This window comes from Nicotiana attenuata, chromosome 12 (genome assembly GCF_001879085.1).
Source record: "Nicotiana attenuata strain UT chromosome 12, NIATTr2, whole genome shotgun sequence".
NCBI classification, from domain to species: domain Eukaryota; kingdom Viridiplantae; phylum Streptophyta; class Magnoliopsida; order Solanales; family Solanaceae; genus Nicotiana; species Nicotiana attenuata.
In genome coordinates, this window is record NC_032000.1 from 23,814,710 (window position 1) to 23,825,646 (window position 10,937).

Genomic DNA, 10,937 nt, shown 5'->3' on the forward strand with positions numbered 1-10,937 from the left:
TGTCCTGGCTCGTTAGGTCCCAAGAATCCAAATTATACAAGCTTCTCAAGGTCGAGTCAGCTTTATCCGGCGAGCTTTCTATTATAAAGCAAAAGACGCCCCAAGACAAGGTACAACTGTTAGGAAGGGGACATGATCAATAGAACCTGGCTGGATCCTGGCTGGGATAGTGCCGCCCATCCTTAGGCGAGCTAATCAGTCTTGCTTTGCCAAAAACTAAGGCTTTTGTTATCGCTTTAAACTTCCCTATTTCCCATAGGAAGCCCATCTTCAAAGCTACTTTCTCAACAAGCTCTAGCTCTAGGGAATGGAAGGTTTGCTTGTCAGCTGTCGGGCCAATGAGGTTCTTCTAGCTTTACCTACACAGCAAGGGAAAGATCAAAAGCGAGGTGAGAAATGCCCCGCACGAACTATCTGATCAAGTTTTCTTTTTCCTATCATAGGCAGCTAGCAAATCCGTGATCGTCGCGTGACAACCAGAAGGTGGGCTTGGAAGTAGCTGACGTTTTCAATATCCCATAGAATCTCTGGATCTTTCCTAGCAACTATACTTTTCTTTTTTTATCTTCTTTGTTTGAAAAATGGTTTGATTCGAACCCGAGACCTGTATACAAAGTTAGATTAAAATTGGTGTATAACTTTGTACAAGGATTAACTATACATGGATAAAAAGTATATACCAAATATGGAATAACTATAGGGGTGTTTATCGGTCGGTACGGTACGGTACGGTATTTAGACATTTCGGTTCGGTATTTTCGGTATTCGATTTCTTAAAATCTTATACCAATACCGTACCTAATTAAATTCGGTATGGTTCCGTTTTTCTCCTTTCGGTTTCGGTAACTTCGGTTTATTCGGTTTGAATACTAACTAGTGCATAGAGCCATACACTCTAATATTCTTAATTAAAGTATTCAAAAATACAAAACTGAAAATGTTTTGTTGACAAAAAAATTGTCCAAAACTAGAAAATATCGACCCAAATAGAGAAAATTATATATAAAAGAATATTTGATCATTAGAAATGTCTTGTTACTTGTTTAGAGTTAATTGATGAACTTAGAGAATAAAGGAAGTAAAATTTTAGATTTTTTATATTTATGTTATAATTGATAATATGTGTTTTGTGTAATATAATATATATTTCGGTACGGTATCGGTATTTCGGTATTTTATTTTAAAATACCAAATACCATACCTAATACCAATATTTTAAAAAATATAAACCAAATAGCATACTAAATACCAAAATACCGTATACCAAATACCAAAATTTTCGGTTTCAGTATGGTGATTCGGTATTTACCAAATTATGCACAGTCCTAAATAACTATAACAACCTTTTTCTGCCATGATTATTTCTTCCTATACACCGTACCAAACAACCCCTAAGTAACCTCAATCCCGAGTTAGTCATGACTAGGAGTGGCAAACGGGCGGGTCGGGTCAGATATGGTTCGGGTCGAAAACGGGTAATGAAAAAACGGATCAATTATCCGACTCGACCCATATTTAATACGGATAAAAAATGGGTTAACCGGCGAATAATATGGGTAACTATATTATCCATGAATTCTTGCATATGATCGCTTTGGGAGAATTCTTACTCTCCCTAACTTGAGGAACCCCCAATTTGAGGCTTTACACATGTAAAAGTTAGACCCATTGGTTATCCATTGGTTACTCATTTTCTAAATGGATAATATGGTTCTTATCCATATTTGACCCATTTTTAAAAAGTTCATTATCCAACCCATTTTTTAATGGATAATATGGGTGGTTAACTGTTTTCTTTTAACCATTTTGCCACCCCTAGTCATGACCGGTTGTATAAATCTTCAAAATCATAAATAGTATGTATGGGTCCGTAATATTTCAATACTCTGTATTTTATGATAATCTAACAATAGGGGTTTTCTAATATACTCTAATAGTTATGTTTCTAATATATTAAGAGTCTTTTTGTAAGCACTAGTCTTCTGTTTAGTATCATTCATACGGTTCATTGTTTTTTAACTTTTGTTAGATATGCCTGAATTTTGAGATATTCTAAATTTTTTGAAATAGCTTTCTCTCTATTGATCTTTTATCCCTCTTTAAGCTTCATTTGTTTTTTTTAAGATTAAGACGTCTGAATTTGAATACACATCTGAATATCAAGATGTGTATTAAGATTAAGACATCTGAATCTGAATACACATCTGAATATATTAAGATGTGTATTAAGATCTGAATACTAAATAATTAAGACTGTTTGATTTTTAACATCTGAATATATAAATTTATCTTTATTTGAAAATTAATAAACATAAAATTCAAATGGAATACTAACTAATCTAATATTCTATCAATAAAATATATATATTTTTTAAAATATGATAGTTGTTGGTGGTAATGGCTAACGGGTGAATGCCAACTAGAGGCGGTAGTTGGTGGTAGTTATGGTTGATGATGGTGGTTCATGCTAGTAGCTAGTAGTGATTGGTAGTGGTGGCGATTATGATTGAGGATGGTGGTGGTGATAGTTAATAATGGCGGGTGGTGGTAGTTGTTGTGACTGAAGAAGGTGGTGGATGGGTGGTGGTATGATGGGCAGTGCCGGCTGTGGTTATTGATGGTGATGGGATAGTCAGTTGTGGTAGTTGAGATAGATGAGTGTTGATTGTGGGTGAGAATGATGGTGGTCGGAGTGGTGGAGATAGTGGGTGGTGATGGTCGATAATGGTGGCGGCTATGATTGAGGATGATGGTGGCGTGGTGATGGTGGATGTGGTAGTGGTGGTTGAGTATGGTGGTGGCGGCGGCATGGTGGTAGTTGATAATGGTAGGCGGTGGCGGCAGTTAATAATGAATATGTGATATCATCTTAATGAAATTAAGACTCTGTTATAGATCTTAATCATACAGACCTATTCAGACCCATTAAGTGGTTGTGAAGTAAAACAAATAAACATACTTTTTTTTTGGTCAGAAAGATAATATATATTACTAATTAGTGAATTGCGTACAGAGGTTGGGGCCTAACTGGCTCCCTATTACAAGCTATTGTCGTAGTATCAAGCCTTAAACTACTACTACTATTTACAGTTTTCATGGTCATCCTATTGGAATTATCATCATGACAACTAATTACATCATATGATAGTTGAGCCAAGTTGCCACTATAACTATGCCAAGAATGTTGTTGGGCCGAGTAACCATGATCCATACAGTCCTTGTCTTTTTCAAAAGTTGGGGCAACAAAAACGGGAACAGCTTCAAACACCCTTGGGATCCATACATTTCCAAAATTGTGGCCTTCTTTAGCTAGTTGGTCAGCTAACATATTTTGCTCTCTGTACGCATGTTTAACCACTGGATTACCTAGTTGGCCAGGTAATACTTGCAATCAGCAATTATGTTAGAAAGAGCAAAATTTTCAGCATGTAGTAAAAAGATAATGTCCTTTGCATCCACTTCCACCTCAAGAGGTGTGATATTCCTTTCATACGCATATTTCAAACCTTTTGCCAAAGCATAAAGCTCTGAAAAAATGGCAGAGTGACATGGTGCAGCACCCGCAAAACCCAAGATCCAGTCAGCTTCAGAATTCCTAATGACTCCTCCTATACCTGCCTTGTGTTGTGAATAAGCTCCATTCGTATTGAGCTTGTAGAAATGTTCCTTAGGCGGCTTCCATTTAACATCCTTGGGCAGTTTAGTCTTGGAGTTAGTCTTATGTGTATAGGCTGTTAAGTAAGAAAATTCAGTTGCTTGTTGAGTCACAGTTTTTAGAAAGATACTATCCCTAATCTTATTGTGAATGTTTTTATTACGAGTAATCCAAATGTTCCATAAGCTAAGTGGTAAGTAGGTGTTAGGGTTAATATTAAAGGGAAGTTGAAAGTTCCTATAATTGATGAGATTACGAACCCATGTATGTGTGCATGGGGAGTTTGTTATGTGGTGGATAATATGCTCAACTCCTAAGTCCTTCCAAAATTTCGTAGCATTCTCACAATCCAGGAAAATGTGTTTAATAGATTCGTCTTCCTTTTAACAGTAAAAACAAGTTGCATCTGGAATGATAGTAGTTTTTTAAAAATAAAGTCCCGTTGGTAACCTTTGATGGCATAAAAGCCAAATAAAATTCTTAATTTTTGGATGGATAGGAAGCTTCCAAATCCATGAAAAGGTTGGTGAATTATTAGTAGATTGTTGTGCTGCCAACTCCAGAATATCATACATAGAATGCACAGTGAAATCTCCCCTTTGTGTTAAACCCCAGTAAATGCAATCCCCATTATTTTTTAATTGTGAAACATAAGTAGCGTTCATCATGTGAGTAATATTCTGTCCTAAATCAAAAGATATTAGGTCCGTATTCCAACCAGTGGTTCTAAGTAATTGAGAGACTTTTAACTTATTTTGGTCCAAAGTTAACGGACCTTGAATCATCGATCGTAATGTTGTGCCTGGCCGTAACCAAGGGTCATTCCAAACACTAATAAGTTTTCCTTCCCCTATCCTCCATTGAAGTCCTAATTGGCAGAGTTTCCAACCTTTTAAGATGTTATCCCAAGTGCGGGAATTGTTAGTAACATTACTTTTATGGAGGTATTTGTTAATGAGAATTCTTGACCACATAGCTTGTGGTGCTTGAAAAATTCTCCAAGCAAGTCCCGCTAATAACGCCTTATTTTTTTGTTCTAACTTTTGAATGCCAAGACCACCCTTATTTTTAGGGCTTGAGACCACATTCCATTTGAGGAGATGCATTTTTCTCCTTACTGAGGTAGAGACCCAAAGAAAATTTCGATGGTATTGTTCCATTTTATTAATGATATGCTTGAGAATTTGAATATACTGCATAATGTGATTTTGGAAGATTGTTCAGGGTAGATTTAATAAGAGTAGTGTGACCAGTCATTGTAAGAAAATTTTTTTCCATCCGGCTAATCTATTCCTAAAATTATCTAAGAGGAATTGGAAATCTGCATTTGTAGGTCGAGCCTAGAACATAGGAAAGCCTAAATATTTTCCAAATGAAGTCCCTTCCTTAATAGAAAAGGACTGGGTCACATAAGATCGATCAATCTGCAAAGTATTTTTAGAGAAATAAACCTTAGACTTATCATAATTTATTTTTTGGCCTGAAGCAGTTGTGAAGTGATCCAACACATCTATTATTGCATGACAACTCTTAGTAGATATTTTTGAGAATAGGATAATGTCGTCTGCAAAAAGGAGATGTGATATTAACGGACCTTTCCTAGTTATACCAATAGGTTGCCATTGAAGGTAGTCAACTGATAATGATATACTACGTGAGAGCATTTCCATACACATTATAAATAAATAAGGCGACAAAGGATCACCCTGGCGAATTCCTCTTGTTGGAGTGAAATATTGTGTCCTAGTGCCATTGATCAAAATAGATATAGAAGAAGTTGTGACACAAGACATGATTAAAGTAACCAAAGGTGGTGGAATATTGAAGTATACGAGAGTTCTCCGAATAAAAGGCCATTCTAGTCTGTCGAATGCCTTTTCTAAGTCTAATTTTAACAGCATATAGGAAGATTTTCCTTTAACATTCCTAAAGTAATTTAAAGCTTCTTGCACTATAATTGCATTATCAGAAGCTCGTTTCCCTTGTTGGAAACTAGTTTGTGTAGGTCCTATAATTTTATTGACGATAGGTTTTAGTCGATTGACAGTTAGCCTAGTAATTAACTTATATAAAATATTACATAAACTTATAGGGCGATATTGCTGAATAGTGGCTGGGATTTTCACTTTAGGAATAAGACAGATAAATGTTTGATTTAATTCTTGAGGAATCATCTTAGTAGCAAAAATATTTTGACAAAAAAAAGTAACTTTATTGCCAATATCAGACCAAAATTTTTGATAGAAAAAAGGATGGAGTCCATCCGATCCAGGTGCTTTTTAGGGTTTAAAACTAAATAGAGCACATTTGACTTCCATAGGATCAAGAGGTTCTTTCAATAGCTGATTTTCATAAACGGAAAGTCTATAGCTATTTAAATCATTATATTTTTGAGCGGATGCCAATTTACCAGTTGTGAATAGTCCTTGGTAGAAATCAAGGATATGTTGATTAAGTTCACACCGGTCAGTAATCCAGTTACCCACTACATCCCCTAAACTGTATATTCTATTTCTTCGACACCTATGAAGAGTAGACAAATGGAAGAATTTTGTGTTTGCATCACCTTCATTTAGCCAATTGATGCGCGATTTTAATTTCCAAAATTCTTCCTCTAGACGTAAAATATTACTGAACTGAATGGAAAGATGTATCTCTAAATTTTGTAGGAATATACTAGTAGGGTAGTGAATTGATGCTTGAATTCCTGCTAGTCTAGCTAACAAATTTTGTTTTTGTTGGAATATATTCCCAAATTGTTATTTATTCCAAAGTGTAACTACTGCCTGGAATAATTTCGTAGTGTCTAATAACGATTGATCCCCTGCCCAAACATTCCTAACTAAATCTGGGAATTGTTGGTGAGATGCCCACATTGTCTCAAAGCGAAAAAAAATTTGTTGTGCCCTGGGGGAAGATTCTAGTGTAATTATTAGGGGACAGTGGCCCAAAAAAGTACGGGGAAGATGCCTAACTACAGCTTCTGGGTATAAATTTAGCCACTCATAATTTGCTAAGAACCGATCAAGCCTTTCTAAAATTGTATTTCCATGACGCCGTTTATTAGTCCATGTAAATCGGCTACCGGAAGCCTAGATCAATCAGCTTGCAATAATTCAAACAATTGACAAACTTATCAACCCTATTATTACTTATAGCAAGGCCGCCAAATTTTTCCTTAGAGTCTAAGATTTTATTAAAGTCACCCCCTAATAACCAAGGCATACCAACAGTATTTTGAATATTAATTAGATTTTCCCAAAGTTTATTACGTACAGTAGATAGATGATTAGCATAAATAGCAGATAACATCCAAGGTTGTTTGTTAGAGTATACCTGGACCATGCAGTGTATTTCTTGGTCAGAAATACGCATCTCTGACAACTTGATTCCTTCTTCCTTCCATAAAACCACTAATCCACCTAGCAACCCATTGGCAGGAACTTCTGACATGTGAGTAAAATTAAAATCATCACGGAGTCTGGTGTGATCATTCATGTGAGTTTCAAGTAGAATTGCTAACACATGCCTATGATTATCTAGCAAAGACCTAAAGTGTCGCCTAAACTCAGGATTATGGGATCCACGACAATTCTAAACTAGGAAATTCATGTAGGAGGTTAGGTTATAAATCTGTCCTATTGGAATTGGAGTCATTGGAGTGACATGATATGTCATCTGCTCCAGACTCACTATTTGAGTAAGCTGATGAAGAGTGGGAAGAATGACCATGGCATACTTCCCCACTTGGGGATATATCGTGAGACGAAAATTGAGGCTGCATGCTTCTAGTTCGGGTGGACATTTCAGGAAAAAAAAATTCGTACTGTTCTTTTAGGTCGTAAAGCAAAATCCCCTTTAGCCACCAGAACTCTGTCCTTGTTTCCCTCATCTCCATTAGGATTTCGGACAGCTCTTGCCTTGTTGGACTGTCTAGTACGTGCGGTGATAGTGGTGGTGTTTATGGGGGGCTCTCCTGTAAGTTGGTGGTGTCTAGAGGAGTTAGTGGGCTGGCATATGGGGATAGTGGATTGAACGAGTGGAGGGACTGGAACCAAGGTGCAAACGTTTGACCCATATGATGTGGAGGGTAAAATGGCATCATATTGATGACCGGGTTCCCATGCAGATGGATTGGATTCATTGGAGAGGCCCAGTGTTGAGTTGAGGATGATGTATGAGTCTCTAGCTATAGAGGTGTTTGAGTGGTGAACCACTGATTTTGGGTATAAGCTTCCATTCTAGACGCATTCCCTTCGTCACAATCTCGGCAAGATGTGAAGGGTTCTGTATTAGGAGAACTACCTCCTGGTCGTTCATCTCCATTGTAAATATCAGTGCATAACCCTGTAGACCCATTTCCAACCAAGACTGAAGTGGGTGATCCATTGTCATGTTCTGAGAAGTGTAAACCATCGGGGTTGAGATGTGTGGTAATTGTGGCCCCTGCATAATCAGCCTTGGTAGATGGAAGAACTGATGGTTGTTGTGAATGTTCTCCTCCATGGACATATTAAATGGCNGGTGTTTGGGAAAGATGGTCTCTTCATCTTTTGGATTGTTAAGAGGATTTTGTGGGTAATTGTATACTTGAGATGGAGAAAGAGCCTGATATACCTGAACTAGAGTAGGAATAGGTGGTGAGGCAGGGGGGAGCGTGTGAGTAAGATGAGTGGATTCATGTGGGTCTTCACATGTTGTGCAATGATTATGTTTGCATGTAGTTGGAGTATGGGTTTGGTCTAAGTCATCTGGAACTACTATAGCATGCAGGACTATTTGGTTAGGGCTTTGTACTGGCAGAGACGTGTCTATTTGGTGTGAAGGCAAATAGGATTTGTCTTTTAAGGATTGGTGTTGGGTGGGGACTGGACTGCTACGTGGCATTAGTTGCTGCTGTAAATAAGTTTGGGTATATGGCATACTCGAGTTTTCTAGACTAGGTAAAGAGTGATTTGGTAAACTTAGGTCAGTAATAAATTGTGTTGTAGCACACTGAGTTGGACTAACCAAATGTAAGTCACTAGTTGACGTTGATTGGTCACTAGAATGCAGCTGCATTTTTGCTAAGGTGGGTGGCAGAGTATCACCCATTTTTTGGTCCCAGTGGCTTGGGGTAGTACCAATACTAGTTGGCCCCTCTCTACTTGGGTCCAAATCAGAAAGACATTCAAACGTGTTAAGGCTTATCTTATTGGGCCTCATATTGTAGAGTTTATCCGCAGTGGTCCGGCCCAACTGAGGCATAGTAGGGTTAGGGAACTTACCTGGCCCAAGCTGCTGACGTCGAGGAGCTGCTTCTGCAACCGCCTTGTCAACGGAGGCTGTGGAGTTGCTGGTGTTGTAGATGGATTTTCTGGCAAAGTCCACAGTTTTCCACTCACCTTCCAGTGTTCCATCAGTCTTTATTTGCGCAGGAGCTGATGTTTCCTCCATAGATGTAGAAACAGCAAAAGTACAGGATTGTTTCGCATGTCCAAAACGTCCACAAAGCATACAGATTAAGTTTAAACCTTCATATTGAATTATTTGTCTATGATGTCCTATATTCACATGGGTTTTCAAAGGCTTTTCCAGAGGTACCTCGATACATATTCGTGCGTATCTTCCCCTAGTAGTAGACGAAGTGTATAAATCTATCTTGAGTAGCTTACCCAGTTTTGACCCAACTCTTTGTAAAATCTCTAGATCATAAAACTCAGTCGGCAGTTCAGGAAGCCTCATTCACAAAGCTGAGTACGTGAGTTGAGTAGAAGATGCTATAAATTTTGGTTCCCACCTACGCACAGATAGAAAGTGATTAAAAATGAACCAGGGACCACCATGAAGTGCTGTCATCATATTCTCTTCCTTTTTATATTTTATAAGAAAAAACTCAGAGCCTAGATCGATTAGAGAAAGTTCCTCAGTAGGCTTCCATAGATCAATAAGCTTGTTGCGCAGAATATGATGTGCAATCTTTCGTCCAAAAAGCTTTATGATAACTGAATATTTTCAAGGTTCATATAAACGTGATTTATCATCAGCACTGGTTGGAATAAAATGTCATCGTTGTCCGCCTGGAGGCTGAGTTCGTCAGTTAAGGTAGCAGTAGGGATTGTGCTACTAATACTATCCGGATTTGGTGAAAGATGTTTATCAAGTAGTAGGGTTTGGAGGAAGGTTTTTGGTTGAGGAGTCGAATTGATATCGTCTATTTGCATTGATCCTATATCAGGTGGTTCAACGCTCTGTTGTTGTTGATGTTGAAGTTGGGATTGTGTTTGATTCATGTTCGGACTATTTGATGTTAGGACAGGGTGAGCGAAGTGTTTTTAGAAAACAGTTTAACCAACGGAAATGATTAAGATCTGAATAATTAAGATTCAAACTTTAAAAACAAACACACTTAATACCTGAGATCTGAATGATCAAGATTCAGACCTCCGTTAAGTGCAAACAAATGAGGCCTAAGATTATCAACTCCTAAAAATCGAAAAAGTGCTTAAATTTAAAATTTTACCTAAGGCAGACAGAGGAGACAAAATTCTATTAGCTTAATAGCTGGTTCAGCCAAGCTGCAAAATCAGCTTATTTTGAGAAGTGTTTTCTCAAAAGTACTTTTTTGTGAAAGTACTTTTGGTGAGAAGCAATTTGTATTTGACTAATTAATTTGAAAAACACTTCTGAAGTAGCAATTACTGTTTGACCAAGCTTTTAAAACTGATTTTAAGTGCATTTTTCTGAAAAATAATTTTCAATAAAAATGCTTCTGAAGAGAAGCTACTTTTTTTGTTTCTCCAAAATAGCTTCTGCTTCTACTCAAAAATACTTTTTCTCTTCTAAAAGTTTGGCCAAACACTTCAATTTTAAAAATTAAAATACTTTTGACTTTGGAGAAGCTTGGCCAAACAGGCTATTCCCTTTTGGGACGTAATTTGCAGCTTTCAACTTTCTAAGTTTATTTATTTAACTTTTTATTATGAAGATCTCTTAATACATATTCAATAATGTCATTTTTAATACTTCATACTTATACTTCATTGTTAACTTATTTATTACAGTCTTCTACTGATTATCCAAGGCCGGCGTTTTGGCGCGTTGGGTGCATTGTGGTGAAATGCATAACAGACACGTACCAAAACATTTATTTTTATGAATATAATAATAATTTTTTCACTCTAGATTCTCTTTTCCTTTTCTTCATTTTTATTTTTATTCTAGTTCAAAGCAACGACAAGTTGACCATTTGCACGTGGCGTTGGAATGCTACACGTTTTTAAAGTAGTTATCAATACAGTTG